The sequence below is a fragment of the Zea mays genome, chromosome 5 (assembly GCF_902167145.1).
Source record: "Zea mays cultivar B73 chromosome 5, Zm-B73-REFERENCE-NAM-5.0, whole genome shotgun sequence".
NCBI classification, from domain to species: Eukaryota; Viridiplantae; Streptophyta; class Magnoliopsida; order Poales; family Poaceae; genus Zea; species Zea mays.
Window position 1 is genome coordinate 8,202,630 of NC_050100.1, and position 20,942 is coordinate 8,223,571.

Genomic DNA, 20,942 nt, shown 5'->3' on the forward strand with positions numbered 1-20,942 from the left:
ATCAAGGGCCATTCATGGTGGGTAGTGGCCTATTGGTCCCTAAACACCACCTTTTACCTCTACAGACTAATAGACACATTGAATCCTACCAAATTCATTTGCCATAAGCAGAAGTGCACACAAAGGTAATAAATGCTTAAGATATTACATCTAAAATATCAATTTGTTCACATTTATCATAGCTGAACATTTAAGCTAGCTTCTAATGTATCGAGCAACCAAGGTGGCACTAACCGGTGGGGTGTCCAGCATATCATGTACTCGGTCAGCCCATTTTGGTATCACAAATAAACGATGGCATATGGTAACACAAATAAAGATGCATCAAAATACTAATCATGCTTAACCAGGTATTTTGTTATATAATAAAAATATAGTCCAAGTATTGAATGATCGTCAAAGAGAGATAAACATATAACAACCAGTGAAGACTTCTCAGATACAAACCCAACCAGTGAACATCGAAGTATGGCTGAAGATGATGTAAATGCAGTAGTTATGCCTGAGAATTTGAAACCAGGCAATGGTTGTGTGACTGATAATTTGCATATTGTTGGTGGACATGGCGAATGAAGACTTATGGTTGTGTGACTGATAATTTTCATTAGTTAATTATTACTTGCGAGGTGCAAACCCATTTCTGCTCTCAGCCTACCAGATCACTAAGAACTGTCTATCTAAAATTCTAAATTGTAGCCTCCTTTTGTGTGTAGCCGCCTTTTGTACAGTACTGGCTTTGCCATTGCCTGAGGATGACACAATTATGGTGGTTCTATCTCACAATAGATCCATGTTGCAGTCTAGTGCATCTTCTAACATTCTAATTTAATTGTGTTACAACATTCTAATTTAATCAAGACTCTATAGCGTTTGAAATAGTTCAGGATGAGACTAATCGGCCATTACAAAAACATGAACACCATCAGACAACTCAACCTAGCTACACCTAGGCTCTTTCTTCACACACTCCCTGCTCATGCTCTCACTGGCTGTCTAGGTCTCATGCCAGTCATTCTCTGATGCATGCACACTTGACAGAGCAACCCAGCTGCAGTGGTTCCCAGGGTCAAGCTTGAGCAAACAGGACGCTGTTGAAAGTCGCCTAGAGGGGGGGTGAATAGGGCGAAACTGAAATTCTCAAAAATAATCACAACTACAAGCCGGGTTAGCGTTAGAAATATAATCAAGTCCACAAGAGAGGACGCAAAACAAATCACAAGCAAATGAAGAGTGTGACACGTGGATTTGTTTTACCGAGGTTCGGTTCTCGCAAACCTACTCCCCGTTGAGGAGGCCACAAAGGCCGGGTCTCTTTCAACCCTTCCCTCTCTCAAACGGTCCCTCGGACCGAGTGAGCTTCTTTTCTCAAATCAAAGCCGGGAACAAAACTTCCCCGCAAGGGTCACCACACAATTGGTGCCTCTTGCCTTGATTACAGTTGAATGTTGATCACAAGATCAAGTGAGAAAGAAAAGAAGCAATCCAAGCGCAAGAGCTCAAAAGAACACGGCAAATCTCTCTCGCTAATCACTAAAGCCTTTTGTGGAATTGGAGAGGATTTGATCTCTTTGGTGTGTCTAGAATTGAATGCCTAGCTCTTGTAAATGGTTGAGAAGTGGAAAACTTGGATGCAATGAATGGTGGGGTGGTTGGGGTATTTATAGCCCCAACCACCAACTTGACCGTTGGTGGAGGCCGTCTGTTCGATGGCGCACCGGACAGTCCGGTGCACACCGGACATGTCCGGTGCCCCCGCCACGTCATCAGTGCCGTTGGAAATTGACCGTTGGAGTTCTGACTTCTGGGCCCGCCTTGATGTCCGGTGGCGCACCGGACATGCACTGTTCACTGTCCGGTGCGCCGGCATGGGCGACTCTGACTTCTGCGCGCGCAAATGCCGTCGCAGGTAGCCGTTGGCGCGAAGTAGTCGTTGCTCCGAGGATGCACCGGACAGTCCGGTGTACACCGGACATGTCCGGTGAATTATAGCGGAGCAGCCTTCGCGAATTCCCGAGACTGGCGAGTTCCGGAGCCGTGCCTTCTTTGGAGCACCGGACACTGTCCGGTGTACACCGGACAGTCCGGTGAATTATAGCGTGCTGGCTCCAGGAAAAAAACCGAGGCTGAGGAGTTCAGCGCGAGTCCTCTTGGTGCACCGGACACTGTCCGGTGCGCCAGACCAGGGAGTCTTCCGGGATGCCTTTAGCTCTCTATTTGAACCCAACTTTGGTCTTTTTAATTGGCTTGATGTGAACCTTTGACACATGTATAACTTATTCACTAGAGCAAACTAGTTAGTCCAAAGATTTGTGTTGGGCAATTCAACCACCAAAATTATATAGGAACTAGGTGTAAGCCTAATTCCCTTTCAATCCCCCCCTTTTTGGTGATTGATGCCAACACAAACCAAAGCAAATATAGAAGTGCATAATTGAACTAGTTTGTATGATGTAAGTGCAAAGGTTGCTTTGGAATTGAGCCAATATAAATACTTACAAGATATGCATGGATTGTTTCTTCATTTTTAACATTTTGGACCACGTTTGCACCACATGTTTTGTTTTTGCAAAAATCTTTTGTAAATCTTTTCAAAGTTCTTTTGCAAATAGTCAAAGGTAAATGAATAAGAGTTTGCAAAGCATTTTCAAGTTTTGAAATTTTCTCCCCCTGTTTCAAATGCTTTTCCTTTGACTAAACAAAACTCCCCCTAAATGAAATCCTCCTCTTAGTGTTCAAGAGGGTTTTGATATGTCATTTTTGAAATACTATTTTCTCCCCCTTTTGAACACAATAGGATACCAATTGAAAATATTCAACACTAAGTTTTTGAAATTGGTGGTGGTGCGGTCCTTTTACTTTGGGCTCATACTTTCTCCCCCTTTGGCATGAATCGCCAAAAACGGAATCATTAGAGCCCTCAGAATTCATTTCTCCTCCTTTGGGCATAAATAAAAGAGTGAAGATTATACCAAGGTAGGAGTCCTTTTGTTTTGCTCTCTCCCCCAAAGATAGAGCGGCTCGGAGTGTCGGCGAAGGATGAGTTACGGAGTGGAAGCCTTTGTCTTCGCTGAAGACTCCAATTTCCTTTCAATACACCTATGACTTGGTTTGAAATAGACTTGAAAACACATTAGTCATAGCATATGAAAGAGATATGATCAAAGGTGTATAAATGAGCTATGTGTGCAGTCTAGCAAAAGAAATTGCGTGAATCAAGAATATTGAGCTCATGCCTAAGTTTGGTAAAAGTTTGTTCATCAAGAGGCTTGGTAAAAATATCGGCTAATTGATCTTTAGTGTTAATGTAAGAAATCTCGATATCTCCCTTTTGTTGGTGATCCCTAAGAAAATGATATCGGATGGCTATGTGTTTAGTGCGGCTATGCTCGACGGGATTGTCGGCCATTTTGATTGCACTCTCATTATCACATAGCAAAGGGACTTTGGTTAATTTGTAACCGTAGTCTCGCAGGGTTTGCCTCATCCAAAGCAATTGCGCGCAACAATGTCCTGCAGCAATGTATTCGGCTTCGGCGGTGGAAAGAGCGACCAAATTTTGCTTCTTTGAAGCCCAAGACAACAAGGATCTTCCCAAGAACTGGCAAGTCCCCGATGTGCTCTTCCTATTGATTTTGCACCCTGCTCAATCGGCATCCGAATAACCAATCAAATCAAATGTGGATCTCCGAGGGTACCAAAGCCCAAACTTAGGAGTATAAGCCAAATATCTCAAGATTCGTTTTACGGTCGTAAGGTGGGATTCCTTAGGATCGGATTGGAATCTTGCACACATGCAAACGGAAAGCATAATATCCGGTCGAGATGCACATAAATAGAGTAAAGAACCTATCATCGACCGGTATACCTTTTGATCCACGGACTTACCTCCCGTGTCGAGGTCGAGATGCCCATTAGTTCCCATGGGTGTCTTGATGGGTTTGGCATCCTTCATTCCAAACTTGCTTAGAATATCTTGAGTGTACTTTGTTTGGCTTAGGAAGGTGCCTTCTTGGAGTTGCTTTACTTGAAATCCTAAGAAATACTTCAACCCCCCATCATAGACATCTCGAATTTTTGTGTCATGATCCTACTAAACTCTTCACATGTAGATTCGTTAGTAGACCCAAATATAATATCATCAACATAAATTTGGCATACAAACAAATCATTTTCAAGTGTTTTGGTAAAGAGCGTAGGATCGGCCTTTCCGACTTTGAATCCATTTGCAATAAGAAAATCTCTAAGGCATTCATACCATGCTCTTGGGGCTTGCTTGAGCCCATAAAGCGCCTTAGAGAGCTTATAGACATGGTTAGGATACTCACAGTCTTCAAAGCCGGGAGGTTGCTCAACATAGACCTCTTCCTTGATTGGTCCATTGAGGAAGGCACTTTTCACGTCCATTTGATAGAGCTTAAAGCCATGGTAAGTAGCATAGGCCAATAATATACGAATTGACTCAAGCCTAGCTACGGGTGCATAGGTTTCACCGAAATCCAAACCTTTGACTTGGGAGTATCCTTTGGCCACAAGTCGAGCTTTGTTCCTTGTCACCACACCATGCTCATCTTGCTTGTTGCGGAAGACCCATTTGGTTCCTACAACATTTTGGTTAGGACGTGGAACTAAATGTCATACCTCATTTCTAGTGAAATTGTTGAGCTCCTCTTGCATCGCCACCACCCAATCCGAATCTTGGAGTGCTTCCTCTACCCTATGTGGCTCAATAGAGGAAACAAAAGAGTAATGTTCACAAAAATGTGCGACCCGAGATCTAGTGGTTACCCCCTTATGAATGTCGCCGAGGATGGTGTCGACGGGGTGATCTCGTTGGATTGCTTGGTGGACTCTTGGGTGTGGCGGCCTTTGCTCTTCATCCTCCTTGTCTTGATCATTTGCATCTCCCCCTTGATCATTGCCGTCATCTTGAGGTGGCTCATTTGCTTGATCCTCTACTTCATCAACTTGAGCCTCATCCTCATTTTGAGTTGGTGGAGATGCTTGTGAAAGTCGCCTAGAGGGGGGTGAATAGGGCGAGACTGAAATTTACAAATATAAACACAACTACAAGCCGGGTTAGCGTTAGAAATATAAACGAGTCCGCGAGAGAGGCGCAAAACAAATCCCAAGCGAATAAGCAAGTGAGACACGGAGATTTGTTTTACCGAGGTTCGGTTCTTGCAAACCTACTCCCCGTTGAGGAGGCCACAAAGGCCGGGTCTCTTTCAACCCTTCCCTCTCTCAAACGATCCACGGATCGAGTGAGCTTTCTCTTCTCAATCACTTGGAACACAAAGTTCCCACAAGGACCACCACAGGTTTGGTGTATCTTGCCTTAATTACAAGTGAGTTTGATTGCAAAGAAAGGATCAAGAAAGAAGAAAGCAATCCAAGCGCAAGAGCTCGAAAGAACACAAGCAAATCACTCTCTCTAAGCACTATGGCGTTGTGTGGAATTTGGAGAGGATTTGATCTCTTTGGTGTGTCTAGGATTGAATGCTAGAGCTCTTGTAGTAGTTGAGAAGTGGAAAACTTGGATGCAATGAATGGTGGGGTGGTTGGGGTATTTATAGCCCCAACCACCAAAAGTGGCCGTTGGGAGGCTGTCTGCTCGATGGCGCACCGGACAGTCCGGTGCACACCGGACAGTCCGGTGCCCCCTGCCACGTCATCACTGTCGTTGGATTCTGACCGTTGAAGCTTCTGACAAGTGGCCCCGCCTGGGTGTCCGGTGCACACCGGACATCTACTGTTCCTTGTCCGGTGTGCCAGTATGGGCACGCCTGCCAACTGCGCGCGCAGAGCGCGCATTTATTGCGCGGCAGAGAGCCGTTGGCGCGGAGATAGCCGTTGCACCGGAGTCGCACCGGACAGTCCGGTGCACACCGGACAGTCCGGTGAATTATAGTGGACTAGCCGTTGGAGTTTCCCGACGCTGGCGAGTTCCTGAGGACGACCTCCCTTGGCGCACCGGACACTGTCCGGTGTACACCGGACAGTCCGGTGAATTATAGCCGAGTCGCCTCTGGAAATTCCCGAAGGTGGCGAGTTTGAGTCTGAGTCCCCCTGGTGCACCGGACATGTCCGGTGGCACACCGGACAGTCCGGTGCGCCAGACCAGGGGTGCCTTCGGTTGCCCCTTTGCTCCTTGTTGAATCCAAAACTTAGTCTTTTTATTGGCTGAGTGTGAACCTTTTACACCTGTATAATCTATACACTTGGGCAAACTAGTTAGTCCAAAGATTTGTGTTGGGCAATTCAACCACCAAAATTATATAGGAACTAGGTGTAACCCTAATTCCCTTTCATTCTCCCCCTTTTTGGTGATTGATGCCAACACAAACCAAAGCAAATATAGAAGTGCATAATTGAACTAGTTTGCATAATATGAGTGCAAAGGTTGCTTGGAATTGAGCCAATATAAATACTTACAAGATATGCGTGGATTGTTTCTTTCTTAGATAACATTTTGGACCACGTTTGCACCACATGTTTTGTTTTTGCAAATTCTTTTGTAAACCTTTTTCAAAGTTCTTTTGCAAATGGTTAAAGGTAAATGAATAGGATTTTGCAAAGCATTTTCAAGATTTGAAATTTTCTCCCCATGTTTCAAATGCTTTTCCTTTGACTAAACAAAACTCCCCCTAAAGAGGATCCACCTCTTAGTGTTCAAGAGGGTTTTGATATATTTTGAAATACTACTTTCTCCCCCTACTTGAACATAATAGGATACCATTTGATAAATACTCTTGGAAAACACTAAGTTTTGAAATTGGTGGTGGTGCGGTCCTTTTGCTTTGGGCTCATACTCTCTCCCCCTTTGGCATGAATCGCCAAAAACGGAATCATTAGAGCCCTCGAAGTATTATCTTCCCCTTTGGTCATAAGTAAATGAGTTAAGATTATACCAAAGACGAAGTCCGGTCCTTTTGCTTGGGGCTTTTATTTTCTCCCCCAAGGACAAGGTCCTTTTCTTGGAGCGATGGCGAAGGATGAGTTACGGAGTGGAAGCCTTTGTCTTTCGCCGAAGACTCCAATTCCCTTTCAATATACCTATGACTTGGTTTGAAATAGACTTGAAAACACATTAGTCATAGCATATATGATCAAAAGTATGAATGAGCTATGTGTGCAATCTAGCAAAAGAAGTTGCGAGAATCAAGAATATTGAGCTCATGCCTAAGTTTGGTAAAGGTTTGTTCATCAAGAGGCTTGGTAAAGATATCGGCTAATTGATCTTTAGTGTTAATGTAAGAAATCTCGATATCCCCCTTTTGTTGGTGATCCCTAAGAAAATGATACCGAATGGCTATGTGCTTAGTGCGGCTATGCTCGACGGGATTGTCGGACATTTTGATTGCACTCTCATTATCACATAGCAAAGGGACTTTGGTTAATTTGTAACCGTAGTCCCGCAGGGTTTGCCTCATCCAAAGCAATTGCGCGCAACAATGACCTGCGGCAATGTACTCGGCTTCAGCGGTGGAAAGAGCGACCGAATTTTGCTTCTTTGAAGCCCAAGACACCAAGGATCTTCCCAAGAACTGGCAAGTCCCCGATGTGCTCTTCCTATTAATTTTGCACCCCGCCCAATCGGCATCCGAATAACCAATCAAATCAAATGTGGATCCCCGAGGGTACCAAAGCCCAAACTTAGGAGTATAAGCCAAATATCTCAAGATTCGTTTTACGGCCGTAAGGTGGGATTCCTTAGGGTCGGATTGGAATCTTGCACACATGCAAACGGAAAGCATAATGTCCGGTCGAGATGCACATAAGTAAAGCAATGACCCAATCATCGACCGGTATACCTTTTGATCCACGGACTTACCTCCCGTGTCGAGGTCGAGATGCCCATTGGTTCCCATGGGTGTCTTGATAGGCTTGGCATCCTTCATTCCAAACTTGCTTAGGATGTCTTGAGTGTACTTTGTTTGGCTAATGAAGGTGCCCTCTTGGAGTTGCTTTACTTGGAATCCTAAGAAATACTTCAACTCCCCCATCATAGACATCTCGAATTTCTGTGTCATAATCCTACTAAACTCTTCACATGTAGACTCGTTAGTAGACCCAAATATAATATCATCAACATAAATTTGGCATACAAACAAGTCATTTTCAAGAGTTTTAGTAAAGAGTGTAGGATCGGCTTTTCCGACTTTGAATCCATTTGCAATAAGAAAATCTCTAAGGCATTCATACCATGCTCTTGGGGCTTGCTTGAGCCCATAAAGCGCCTTAGAGAGCCTATAGACATGATTAGGATACTCACTGTCTTCAAAGCCGGGAGGTTGCTCAACATAGACCTCTTCCTTAATTGGTCCATTGAGGAAGGCACTTTTCACGTCCATTTGATAAAGCTTAAAGCCATGGTAAGTAGCATAGGCTAATAATATGCGAATTGACTCAAGCCTAGCTACGGGTGCATAGGTTTCACCGAAATCCAAACCTTCGACTTGTGAATACCCTTTGGCCACGAGTCGAGCTTTGTTCCTTGTCACCACACCATGCTCATCTTGCTTGTTGCGGAAGACCCATTTGGTTCCTACAACATTTTGGTTAGGACGTGGAACTAAATGCCATACCTCGTTCCTTGTGAAATTGTTGAGCTCCTCTTGCATCGCCACCACCCAATCCGAATCTTGGAGAGCTTCCTCTACCCTGTGTGGCTCAATAGAGGAAACAAAAGAGTAATGTTCACAAAAATGAGCAACCCGAGATCTAGTAGTTACCCCCTTATGAATGTCGCCGAGGATGGTGTCGACGGGGTGATCTCGTTGGATTGCTTGGTGGACTCTTGGGTGTGGCGGCCTTTGCTCTTCATCCTCCTTGTCTTGATCAATTGCATCTCCCCCTTGATCATTGCCGTCATCTTGAGGTGGCTCATTTGCTTGATCTTCTACTTCATCAACTTGAGCTTCATTCTCATTTTGAGTTGGTGGAGATGCTAGCGTGGAGGAGGATGGTTGATCTTGTGCATGTGGAGGCTCTTCAGATTCCTTAGGACACACATCCCCAATGGACATGTTCCTTAGCGCTATGCATGGAGCCTGTTCTTCACCTATCTCATCAAGATCAACTTGCTCTACTTGAGAGCCGTTAGTTTCGTCAAACACAACGTCACAAGAAACTTCAACAAGTCCTGAGGACTTGTTAAAGACTCTATATGCCCTTGTGTTTGAGTCATATCCTAGTAAAAAGCCTTCTACAGTTTTAGGAGCAAATTTAGATTTTCTACCTCTCTTAACAAGAATAAAGCATTTGCTACCAAAAACTCTAAAATATGAAATGTTGGGCTTTTTACCGGTTAGGAGTTCATAGGATGTCTTCTTGAGGATTCGGTGAAGATATAACCGGTTGATGGCGTAGCAGGCGGTGTTAACCGCTTCGGCCCAAAACCGGTCCGGTGTCTTGTACTCATCAAGCATGGTTCTTGTCATGTCCAACAGAGTTCGGTTCTTCCTCTCCACTACACCATTTTGTTGTGGAGTGTAGGGAGAGGAGAACTCATGCTTGATGCCTTCCTCCTTAAGGAAGCCTTCAATTTGAAAGTTCTTGAACTCCGTCCCATTGTCGCTTCTGATTTTCTTGATCCTTAAGCCAAACTCATTTTGAGCCCGTCTCAAGAATCCCTTCAATGTCTCTTGGGTTTGAGATTTTTCCTGTAAAAAGAATACCCAAGTGAAGCGAGAATAATCATCCACTATTACAAGACAATACTTACTCCCGCCGATGCTTATGTAAGCAATCGGGCCGAATAGATCCATGTGGAGTAGCTCAAGCGGCCTGTCGGTCGTCATGATGTTCTTGTGTGGATGATGGGTTCCAACTTGCTTCCCGGCTTGACATGCGCTACAAATCCTGTCTTTCTCAAAATGAACATTTGTTAATCCTAAAATGTGTTCTCCCTTTAGAAGCTTATGAAGATTCTTCATCCCAACATGGGCTAGTCGGCGGTGCCAGAGCCAACCCATGTTAGTCTTAGCAATTAAGCAAGTGTCGAGTTCAGCTCTATCAAAATCTACCAAGTATAGCTGACCCTCTAACACTCCCTTAAATGCTATTGAATCATCACTTCTTCTAAAGACAGTACACCTACATCAGTGAATAGACAGTTGTAGCCCATTTGACATAATTGAGAAACGGAAAGCAAATTGTAATCTAAAGAATCTACAAGAAAAACATTGGAAATGGTATGGTCAGGTGATATAGCAATTTTACCCAATCCTTTGACCAAACCTTGATTTCCATCCCCGAATGTGATAGCTCGTTGGGGATCTTGGTTTTTCTCATATGAGGAGAACATCCTTTTCTCCCCGGTCATGTGGTTTGTGCACCCGCTGTCGAGTATCCAACTTGAGCCCCCGGATGCATAAACCTACAAAACAAATTTAGTTCTTGACTTTAGGTACCCAAACTGTTTTGGGTCCTTTGGCATTAGAAACAAGAACTTTGGGTACCCAAACACAAGTCTTTGACCCCTTGTGTTTGCCCCCAACAAACTTGGCAACGACCTTGCCGGATTTGTTAGTCAAAACATAGGATGCATCGAAAGTTTTAAATGAAATGCTATGTTCATTTGATGCATTAGGAATTTTCTTCTTAGGCAACTTAGCATGGGTTGGTTGCCTAGAACTAGATGTCTCACCCTTATACATATAAGCATGATTAGGGCTAGAGTGAGACTTCCTAGAATGAATTTTCCTAATTTTGCTCTCGGGATAACCGGCAGGGTATAAAATGTAACCCTCGTTATCCTGAGGCATGGGAGCCTTGCCCTTAACAAAGTTAGATAAGTTCTTTGGAGGGGCATTAAGTTTGACACTGTCTCCCCTTTGGAAGCCAATCCCATCCTTGATGCCAGGGCGTCTCCCATTATAAAGCATGCTACGAGCAAATTTAAATTTCTCATTTTCTAAGTTGTGCTCGGCAATTTTAGCATCTAGTTTTGCTATATGATCATTTTGTTGTTTAATTAAATCCATATGATCATGAATAGCATCAATATCAACATTTCTACATCTAGTACAAATAGTGACATGCTCAATGGTAGATGTAGATGGTTTGCAAGAATTAAGTTCAACAATCTTAGCATGAAGTATATCATTCTTATCTCTAAGATCGGCAATTGTAATTTTGCAAACATCAAAATCTTTAGCCTTAGCAATCAAATTTTCATTCTGTAATCTAAGGCTAGCAAGAGAAATGTTTAATTCTTCAATCCTAGCAAGCAAATCATCATTATTATCTCTAGAATTGGAAATTGAAACATTACAAACATGAGAATCAACCTTAGTATTTAAACTAGCATTTTCATTTCTAAGGTTGTCAATCATCTCACGGCAAGTGCTTAGCTCACTAGACAATTTTTCACATTTTTCAACTTGTAGAGCGTAAGCATTTTTAACCTTAACATGTTTTTTATTTTCCTTGATTAGGAAGTCCTCTTGGGAGTCCAAGAGATCATCCTTCTCATGGATGACACTAATTAGTTCATTTAATTTCTCCTTTTGTTCCATGTTAAGGTTGGCAAAAAGAGTACGCAAATTATCCTCCTCACCACTAGCATTATCATCACTGGAAGACTCATATTTAGTGGAGGAGTTGGATTTAACCTTCTTCTTTTTGCCGTCCTTTGCCATGAGGCACTTGTGGCCGACGTTGGGGAAGAGAAGTCCCTTGGTGACGGCGATGTTGGCGGCGTCCTCGTCGTCGGAGGAGTCGCTTGAGCTTTCGTCGGAGTCCCACTCCCGACAAACATGGGCATCGCCGCCCTTCTTCTTGTAGTATCTCTTCTTCTCCTTTCGCCTCCCCTTCTTGTCGTCACCTCGGTCACTGTCACTAGATATAGGACATTTAGCAATAAAATGACCGGGCTTACCACACTTGTAGCAAACCTTCTTGGAGCGGGACTTGTAGTCTTTCCCCCTCCTTTGTTTGAGGATTTGGCGGAAGCTCTTGATGACGAGCGCCATTTCCTCATTGTCGAGCTTGGAGGCGTCTATTGGTTGTCGACTTGGTGTAGATTCCTCCTTCTTCTCCTCCGTTGCCTTGAATGCAACGGGTTGAGCTTCGGATGTGGTGGCATCATCAAGCTCGTTGATCTTCCTCGAGCCTTCGATCATGCACTCAAAACTCACAAAATTCCCGATAACTTCCTCGGGGGTCATTTTAGTATATCTAGGATTACCACGGATTAATTGAACTTGAGTAGGGTTAAGGAAAATAAGAGATCTTAGAATAACCTTAACCATCTCATGGTCATCCCACTTTACGCTCCCGAGGTTGCGCACTTGATTCACCAAGGTCTTGAGCCGGTTGTACATGTGTTGTGGCTCCTCCCCTTTGCGAAGCCGGAACCGACCGAGCTCCCCCTCGATCGTTTCCCGCTTGGTGATCTTGGTGAGCTCGTCTCCTTCGTGCGCGGTTTTGAGCACATCCCAAATCTCCTTGGCGCTCTTCAACCCTTGTACTTTGTTATACTCCTCTCTACTTAGAGAGGCGAGGAGTATTGTTGTTGCTTGAGAGTTGAAGTGCTCGATTTGGGCCACCTCATCCTCATCATAGTCCTCATCCCCTACCGACGGTACCTGTGCACCAAACTCAACAACATCCCATATACTTTTGTGGAGCGAGGTTAGATGAAATCGCATTAAATCGCTCCACCTAGCGTAATCTTCACCATCAAAAGTTGGTGGTTTGCCTAATGGGACGGAAAGTAAAGGTGTATGTTTGGAAATGCGAGCGTAGTGTAGGGGGATCTTACTATACTTCTTGCGCTCTTGTCGCTTAGAAGTGACGGAGGGCGCATCGGAGTCGGAGGTCGATGTTGATGAAGTGTCGGTCTCGTAGTAGACCACTTTCCTCATCCTCTTGTGCTTGTCGCCTTTCCGATGCGGCTTGTGGGAGGAAGATTTTTCCTTCTTCTCTTTGTGGTGAGAAGAGGAAGACTTTTTCTCCTTCCGTTTGGAGGAGTCCTTCTTTTTCTCCTTCCTCTTGGTGCGGGACTCTTCCGATGAAGTGCTCCCGTGGCTTGTAGTGGGCTTTTCGCCGGTCTCCATCTCCTTCTTGGCGTGATCTCCCGACATCACTTCGAGCGGTTAGGCTCTAATGAAGCACCGGGCTCTGATACCAATTGAAAGTCGCCTAGAGGGAGGGGGTGAATAGGGCGAGACTGAAATTTACAAATATAAACACAACTACAAGCCGGGTTAGCGTTAGAAATATAAACGAGTCCGCGAGAGAGGCGCAAAACAAATCCCAAGCGAATAAGCAAGTGAGACACGGAGATTTGTTTTACCGAGGTTCGGTTCTTGCAAACCTACTCCCCGTTGAGGAGGCCACAAAGGCCGGGTCTCTTTCAACCCTTCCCTCTCTCAAACGATCCACGGATCGAGTGAGCTTTCTCTTCTCAATCACTTGGAACACAAAGTTCCCACAAGGACCACCACAGGTTTGGTGTCTCTTGCCTTAATTACAAGTGAGTTTGATTGCAAAGAAAGGATCAAGAAAGAAGAAAGCAATCCAAGCGCAAGAGCTCGAAAGAACACAAGCAAATCACTCTCTCTAAGCACTATGGCGTTGTGTGGAATTTGGAGAGGATTTGATCTCTTTGGTGTGTCTAGGATTGAATGCTAGAGCTCTTGTAGTAGTTGAGAAGTGGAAAACTTGGATGCAATGAATGGTGGGGTGGTTGGGGTATTTATAGCCCCAACCACCAAAAGTGGCCGTTGGGAGGCTGTCTGCTCGATGGCGCACCGGACAGTCCGGTGCCCCCTGCCACGTCATCACTGCCGTTGGATTCTGACCGTTGAAGCTTCTGACAAGTGGCCCCGCCTGGGTGTCCGGTGCACACCGGACATCTACTGTTCCTTGTCCGGTGTGCCAGTATGGGCACGCCTGCCAACTGCGCGCGCAGAGCGCGCATTTATTGTGCGGCAGAGAGCCGTTGGCGCGGAGATAGCCGTTGCACCGGAGTCGCACCGGACAGTCCGGTGCACACCGGACAGTCCGGTGAATTATAGTGGACTAGCCGTTGGAGTTTCCCGACGCTGGCGAGTTCCTGAGGACGACCTCCCTTGGCGCACCGGACACTGTCCGGTGTACACCGGACAGTCCGGTGAATTATAGCCGAGTCGCCTCTGGAAATTCCCGAAGGTGGCGAGTTTGAGTCTGAGTCCCCCTGGTGCACCGGACATGTCCGGTGGCACACCGGACAGTCCGGTGCGCCAGACCAGGGGTGCCTTCGGTTGCCCCTTTGCTCCTTGTTGAATCCAAAACTTAGTCTTTTTATTGGCTGAGTGTGAACCTTTTACACCTGTATAATCTATACACTTGGGCAAACTAGTTAGTCCAAAGATTTGTGTTGGGCAATTCAACCACCAAAATTATATAGGAACTAGGTGTAACCCTAATTCCCTTTCAGCTTGCGTGGAGGAGGATGGTTGATCTTGTGCATTTGGAGGCTCTTCGGATTCCTTAGGGCATACATCTCCAATGGACATGTTCCTTAGGGCGATGCACGGAGCCTCTTCCTCACCTATCTCATCAAGATCAACATGCTCTAATTGAGAGCCATTAGTCTCATGAAACACAACGTCACATGAGACTTCAACTAGTCCAGTGGACCTGTTAAAGACCCTATATGCCCTTGTGTTTGAGTCATAACCAAGTAAAAAGCCTTCTACAGTCTTAGGAGCAAATTTAGATTTTCTACCTCTTTTAACAAGAATAAAGCATTTGCTACCAAAGACTCTAAAATATGAAATATTGGGCTTTTTACCGGTTAGGAGTTCATATGATGTCTTCTTGAGGAATCGGTGAAGATATAACCGGTTGATGGCGTAGCAAGCGGTGTTGACTGCCTCGGCCCAAAACCGATCCGAAGTCTTGTACTCATCGAGCATGGTCCTTGCCATATCCAATAGAGTTCGATTCTTCCTCTCCACTACACCATTTTGTTGTGGGGTGTAGGGAGAAGAGAATTCATGCTTGATGCCCTCCTCCTCAAGAAAGCCTTCGATTTGAGAGTTTTTGAACTTCGTCCCGTTGTCGCTTCTGATTTTCTTGATCCTTAAGCCGAACTCATTTTGAGCCCTTCTTAAGAATCCCTTTAAGGTCTCTTGGGTTTGAGATTTTTCCTGTAAAAAGAATACCCAAGTGAAGCGAGAATAATCATCCACAATAACTAGACACTACTTACTCCAGCCGATGCTTATGTAAGCGATCGGGCCGAATAGATCCATGTGTAGGAGCTCTAGTGACCTGTCGGTCGTCATTATGTTCTTATGCGGATGATGGGCTCCAACTTGCTTTCCTGCTTGGCATGCACTACAAATCCTGTCTTTCTCAAAATGAACGTTTGTTAATCCTAAAATGTGTTCTCCCTTTAGAAGCTTATGAAGATTCTTCATCCCAACATGGGCTAGTCGGCGATGCCAGAGCCAACCCATGTTAGTCTTAGCAATTAAGCAAGTGTCGAGTTCAGCTCTATCAAAATCTACCAAGTATAGCTGACCCTCTAACACTCCCTTAAATGCTATTGAATCATCACTTCTTCTAAAGACAGTGACACCAATATCAGTAAAAAGACAGTTGTAGCCCATTTGACATAATTGAGATACAGAAAGCAAATTGTAATCTAATGAATCTACAAGAAAAACATTGGAAATAGAATGGTCAGGAGATATAGCAATTTTACCAAGACCTTTGACCAAACCTTGATTTCCATCCCCGAATGTGATCGCTCTTTGGGGATCTTGGTTTTTCTCATATGAGGAGAACATCTTCTTCTCCCCTGTCATGTGGTTCGTGCACCCGCTATCGAGTATCCAACTTGAGCCCCCGGATGCATAAACCTACAAAACAAGTTTAGTTCTTGACTTTAGGTACCCAAATGGTTTTGGGTCCTTTGGCATTAGACACAAGAACTTTGGGTACCCAAACACAAGTCTTTGACCCCTTGTGCTTGCCCCCAACATATTTGGCAACTACTTTGCCGGATTTGTTAGTCAACACATAAGAAGCATCAAAAGTTTTAAACGAAAGACTATGTTCATTTGATGCAATAGGAGTTTTCTTAGGCAACTTAGCACGGGTTGGTTGCCTAGAACTAGACGTCTCACCCTTATACATAAAAGCATGATTAGGGCCAGAGTGAGACTTCCTAGAGTGAATTCTCCTAATTTTGCTCTCGGGATAACCGGCAGGGTACAAAATGTAGCCCTCGTTATCCTGAGGCATGGGAGCCTTGCCCTTAACAAAGTTTGACAATCTTTTAGGAGGGGCATTAAGTTTGACATTGTCTCCCCTTTGGAAGCCAATGCCATTCTTGATGCCAGGGCATCTCCCACTATAGAGCATACTTCTAGCAAATTTAAATTTTTCATTTTCTAAGTTATGCTCGGCAATTTTAGCATCTAATTTTGCTATATGATCATTTTGTTGTTTAATTAAAGTCATGTGATCATGAATAGCATCAACATCAATATCTCTACATCTAGTACAAATAGTGACATGCTCAATGGTAGATGTAGATGGTTTGCAAGAATTGAGTTCAACAATCTTAGCATGTAGAATATCATTTTTATCTCTAAGATCAGAAATTGTAACTTTGCAAACATCAAAATCTTTAGCCTTAGCAATCAAATTTTCATTTTCTAATCTAAGACTAGCAAGAGAAATGTTCAATTCTTCAATCCTAGCAAGCAAATCATCATTATTATCTCTAGGGTTGGGAATTGAAACATTGCAAACATGAGAATCAACCTTAGCTAACAAATTAGCATTTTCATTTGAAAGTTGCCTAGAGGGGGGGTGAATAGGCAAGTTAAAACTTTTTCAACAAAAACTAGAAGCAAACTGGGTAAAACTGAATTGATCTTAAAATTCACCCAGTTAACTTTGGAAATGAGATGTTCTAAATGATCCACAGGGTTCAAAGTAGTAGATCTGAGAAGGGCACTTCTCAAAATCCACACACCAAAAAGATATAAACAATCTTTCACGGAATGGTGAGAGAACGAAGAACACAAACAAACACAATGAGCAAGAACACAAGAGACACAAGATTTATCCCGAGGTTCGGTCACACCACCAAGGTGCCCTACTTCCTCGTTGAGGCGCCCACAAAGAGCCGGGTCTCTTTCAACCCTAATCCTCCCTTTGCCGACCACAAAGGTCAAGCCCACACAATAATCTTTGCTCAAACGAGCGGGTAATACAAACTTTCTTGTGGTCTTCCACAAGATTTGGAGACTCACAAGCGACACCTAGTCGTCTAGGAGCTAGAAGCTCCAAGAGTAATGAATCCACAAAGAACTCGATGTAGTACCAAAGCTCGAATGAAGAAGAGTAAGAGAGATTTGGAGATGAAGCACAAAAACCGCAGCTCTCAAACTCACTCAAAGATTTCTTCTCCAAAGATTTGAAATGGGAGAGGCAAGAGGTGTGTGAGAGAGAGTGGGAGGTGTTTCTCAGGTTGGGAATGAAGTTTTGTGTGTGCTCTTCTGTGGGGAAGAGTGTGGGAGGTGTATATAAAGGTGCTCCCAAAAGCTGGTGGCCGTTGGGGAAATCTGACTGAAATTCGGTTGAACCGGTTTCAAATTCGGTTGAACCGGATTCCACCAGTCGGTTTTCGGTTCACTGGCGGACTCAGCCGGACTCAAATTCGGTTGAACCGGTTTCAAATTCGGTTCAACCGGTTTCAAATTCGGTTGAACCAGATTCAAAATTCGGTTGAACCGGATTCAAAATTCGGTTGAACCGGTTTTCCAGAAATCTGCACATGACTTTTTCTGACAGGACTGACTGGCAGACTGGCAGTGACAGAGGGGAACAGTGCAGAAACCGGTTGAACCGGTTTTAGGTCCGGTTGAACCGGTTTTTGAACTATTGCACAGATTTTGAGAAAAACAAAGTGAAACCAGGGTAAAATGGAAGTTTTAGATCAAGGATTTTGAGCTTTAGTATCAACACCAACCTTCTTTTTGAATCCCCCTTGATAGTACGACGATTCCTATACTCAAGTTAAATAAAATATAATTAAGTAAACTCCTTGAGTCATTGGTGTCTCAAGTGTGATTTCTCCATGGTGTTGCTTCATAAGGATCACAAACATCCTTGTCTCACCTTTTGAAGCAAACACAAATAGAGCCTGTGACTTGTGCCATTTCACCATATATGAGTTCAAATCATGGCTTCAAGTCACCTTACTGATGCATCAACATGTTGTAACTCTTCATAGCTGATTAGTTCATCGACTTAGTGCAAGTACTCTCTTCTTCACCTTAGCCATGGTACCTCGGTCTACAAGCCGTCGCTTGGCCTTCACCTTCGCTTAGTTCCTCGAAGCCCTTTCCTTGCTATCTTCACCCTATCAATCTATTCTTGAGTCACATCCTATTGAGCATCCATTGAGAGAATCATTTCTTCAATATTGTGAACCTTGCTTGAATGTCATCTAGATATAACTGCTAAGATCAATCAAGCTCTAGTTTGATTCTCATATATTCATATATGGACTAATAGTAATATGGTCAAGCCAATTCACGATTCCTCATATCTTATTCACTTTGGCTTGACCAATCCTCTTAATCACTTCAACCTCTATTATGATCATATTTATGCATAGTGATTTATCAGGACTTGTCCATATATTCAAACCAATATAGAGACCATATTATATCCATTTGCATTGTCTCACTGGTTATTTGACCTTGTGTTGAACCTTGTTCACTGATCATTTACACTATTCAAGTATGTTCATCATACTGAATTTCCTGTTCAACACTTAGCAAACTTGTTAGACCTTTAAATGTGTTGTTATCCAAATCACCAAAACTCACAAAAGGGATGAATGCACTTTCAATCTCCCCCTTTTTGGTGATTGATGACAACACATTTAAAGCTTACATAAGATTTGATAAATAAGATTTTGAATCCTATGATATAGTTTCCTCCCCCTAAATATGTGCATTTCAGAAAATACCAATTTTGTACTCAAATGCCAAAACCACATATTTGGGTCAAAGAGTGAAGACAACATATATCATACTATTCATAGGGTGCTTTGTGTCATAAATAAACGTGATGCTCATGACATATTATGCACTCATCAATTTCCTTCATCTTATGTTTTACTTATGATTCAACCTTTTTGTTAATCAATTCTCCCCTTTTCAAAAGTCTTCTAACACTTAGTTACATAAGACTAAAGGTAATCTTTAATGCAAAATTTCTCCCCCTTTGTCATAAATCTCCAAAAAGGATACAAGGAATATAAAGGGTAGAAATTATGATTAAGCAAGATGTGAACACACTATCATGAAAAGGGTCCTTATATGGCACAAAGGTAATGGAGAAGTGTCATAAGTGATGTACCTTTGCGTTTTACCTTTTCAAAGGGGTGTTCCACACTTGTGTTGTATTTAGAGTTCATTTTGCAATCTCTTGTTGGCATAATTGTGACATAGGTCCAAGATATCAAATGAATATTGTCATACTAATTGAAAGATAAATCTTGATACCTGGAGTCTAGATGTCACCTAGCATTTTCTTATCATAACAAGAGGCAACATGAAAATTGCACAAGTATGAATTATACAACTAGTGATCATGTACGAAAAATATCAATTGAAAACCACCAATTGATACAATTTGATAGATAATCAGATCACTAGTTGCATATTACACTAAGTTCTCCTCAATTTTTAGTGCACACATATATATGAATTCAATTGATACCTGTTGAGAGTACTTATTTGCAACTTAAAGTACCATTGGCATAAAAGGAGTATCAATTGAACATAATCATGCAACATAAGAAACATGTGCACTATTTAATCAATTAAGTTCTAGACAGGAGAATCTATAAGCTATGCTACTTCAGATATTTGTAATCCAAAAAGATGTGATACATATTTACCAATTTTAGATGACGTTGGAGTAGCATATACAAGAGAAACTCATTATCTTATGAAATGTATAGAAGATACATTTATTGGAGCAAAGAATCTTTGATACCCATCAAAATTTGCAGTGGAAGCGATTGTCTTTGCTTTAAGATTCCTTTCTAATTTGAGACTACACACATAATAGACTTGAAAATGAAGTTAGTCTCAAAGATTCAAATTATAGACCATTCTCCCCCTAAATGTGTGCATACAAGTGATGAATACTTGTTTTACCTTATGCACTTAGAATTGTGAGGTCAGGAGATTAAGTTCTACAATTTGAACCTTGGTACAAATAAAGTATGAAAATATGAAATTGCACCAATTTAAGGAATTACTCATAATCAAACGGTGTACTAATAGACATGATATGCAATATTTTAAGCCAAGATTCAAGTGCAACCTTATGATGTGACTTAAGATATTGCATATACATGCATACACTAACTTGTAAGAGCCTAGATACACAAATGTAATACAATAGTTCATGGAGTGACACACCTTTGTTCCATGCCATATGGTCTTCATTATAATCATGAATTTCTTTCTTAGCTTTTGATAGGCTTGACATTTCAAAGAGAAACTTATCCTCTTTAAACGATCAAGAGAAACTCATTCTCTTCAAAGAACTACACAAATTCACTAAAAGAAAATGTTAGTCTTTAAGGACACAAGATATAGAATGAGCTCCCCCTAAATGTATGCATCAAGTACTCGAATTACTTGTAACATGCACTTGATTCAATTAAGATTCTTAGAGGAGTTCATCATATATCTTGATCAAGGCATAATATATTTGAAACAATTGAATTTATGCTAGAGAACACATATCGTTCCCCAATAGAACTAATCCATGGGGTGACATGTGGTAAATATCTGATCATTTCCTTGGAACCACTCATCCTCATTTGATGTTCTCCAAGGTGTGAGACTATAAAACATGAACTTGAAGAAATCATTAGCCTCACAAGATATAGGCTAAACTCTTCC

The 20,942-nt window shown here is 42.8% G+C and overlaps 1 pseudogene; it reads right to left on the reverse strand.

The window, feature by feature from the left end:
- Window positions 1-834: 834 nt before the first annotated feature.
- LOC111589309 (pentatricopeptide repeat-containing protein At2g13600-like) overlaps window positions 835-20,942 on the reverse strand; it is a 31,041-nt pseudogene continuing 10,933 nt past the window's right edge.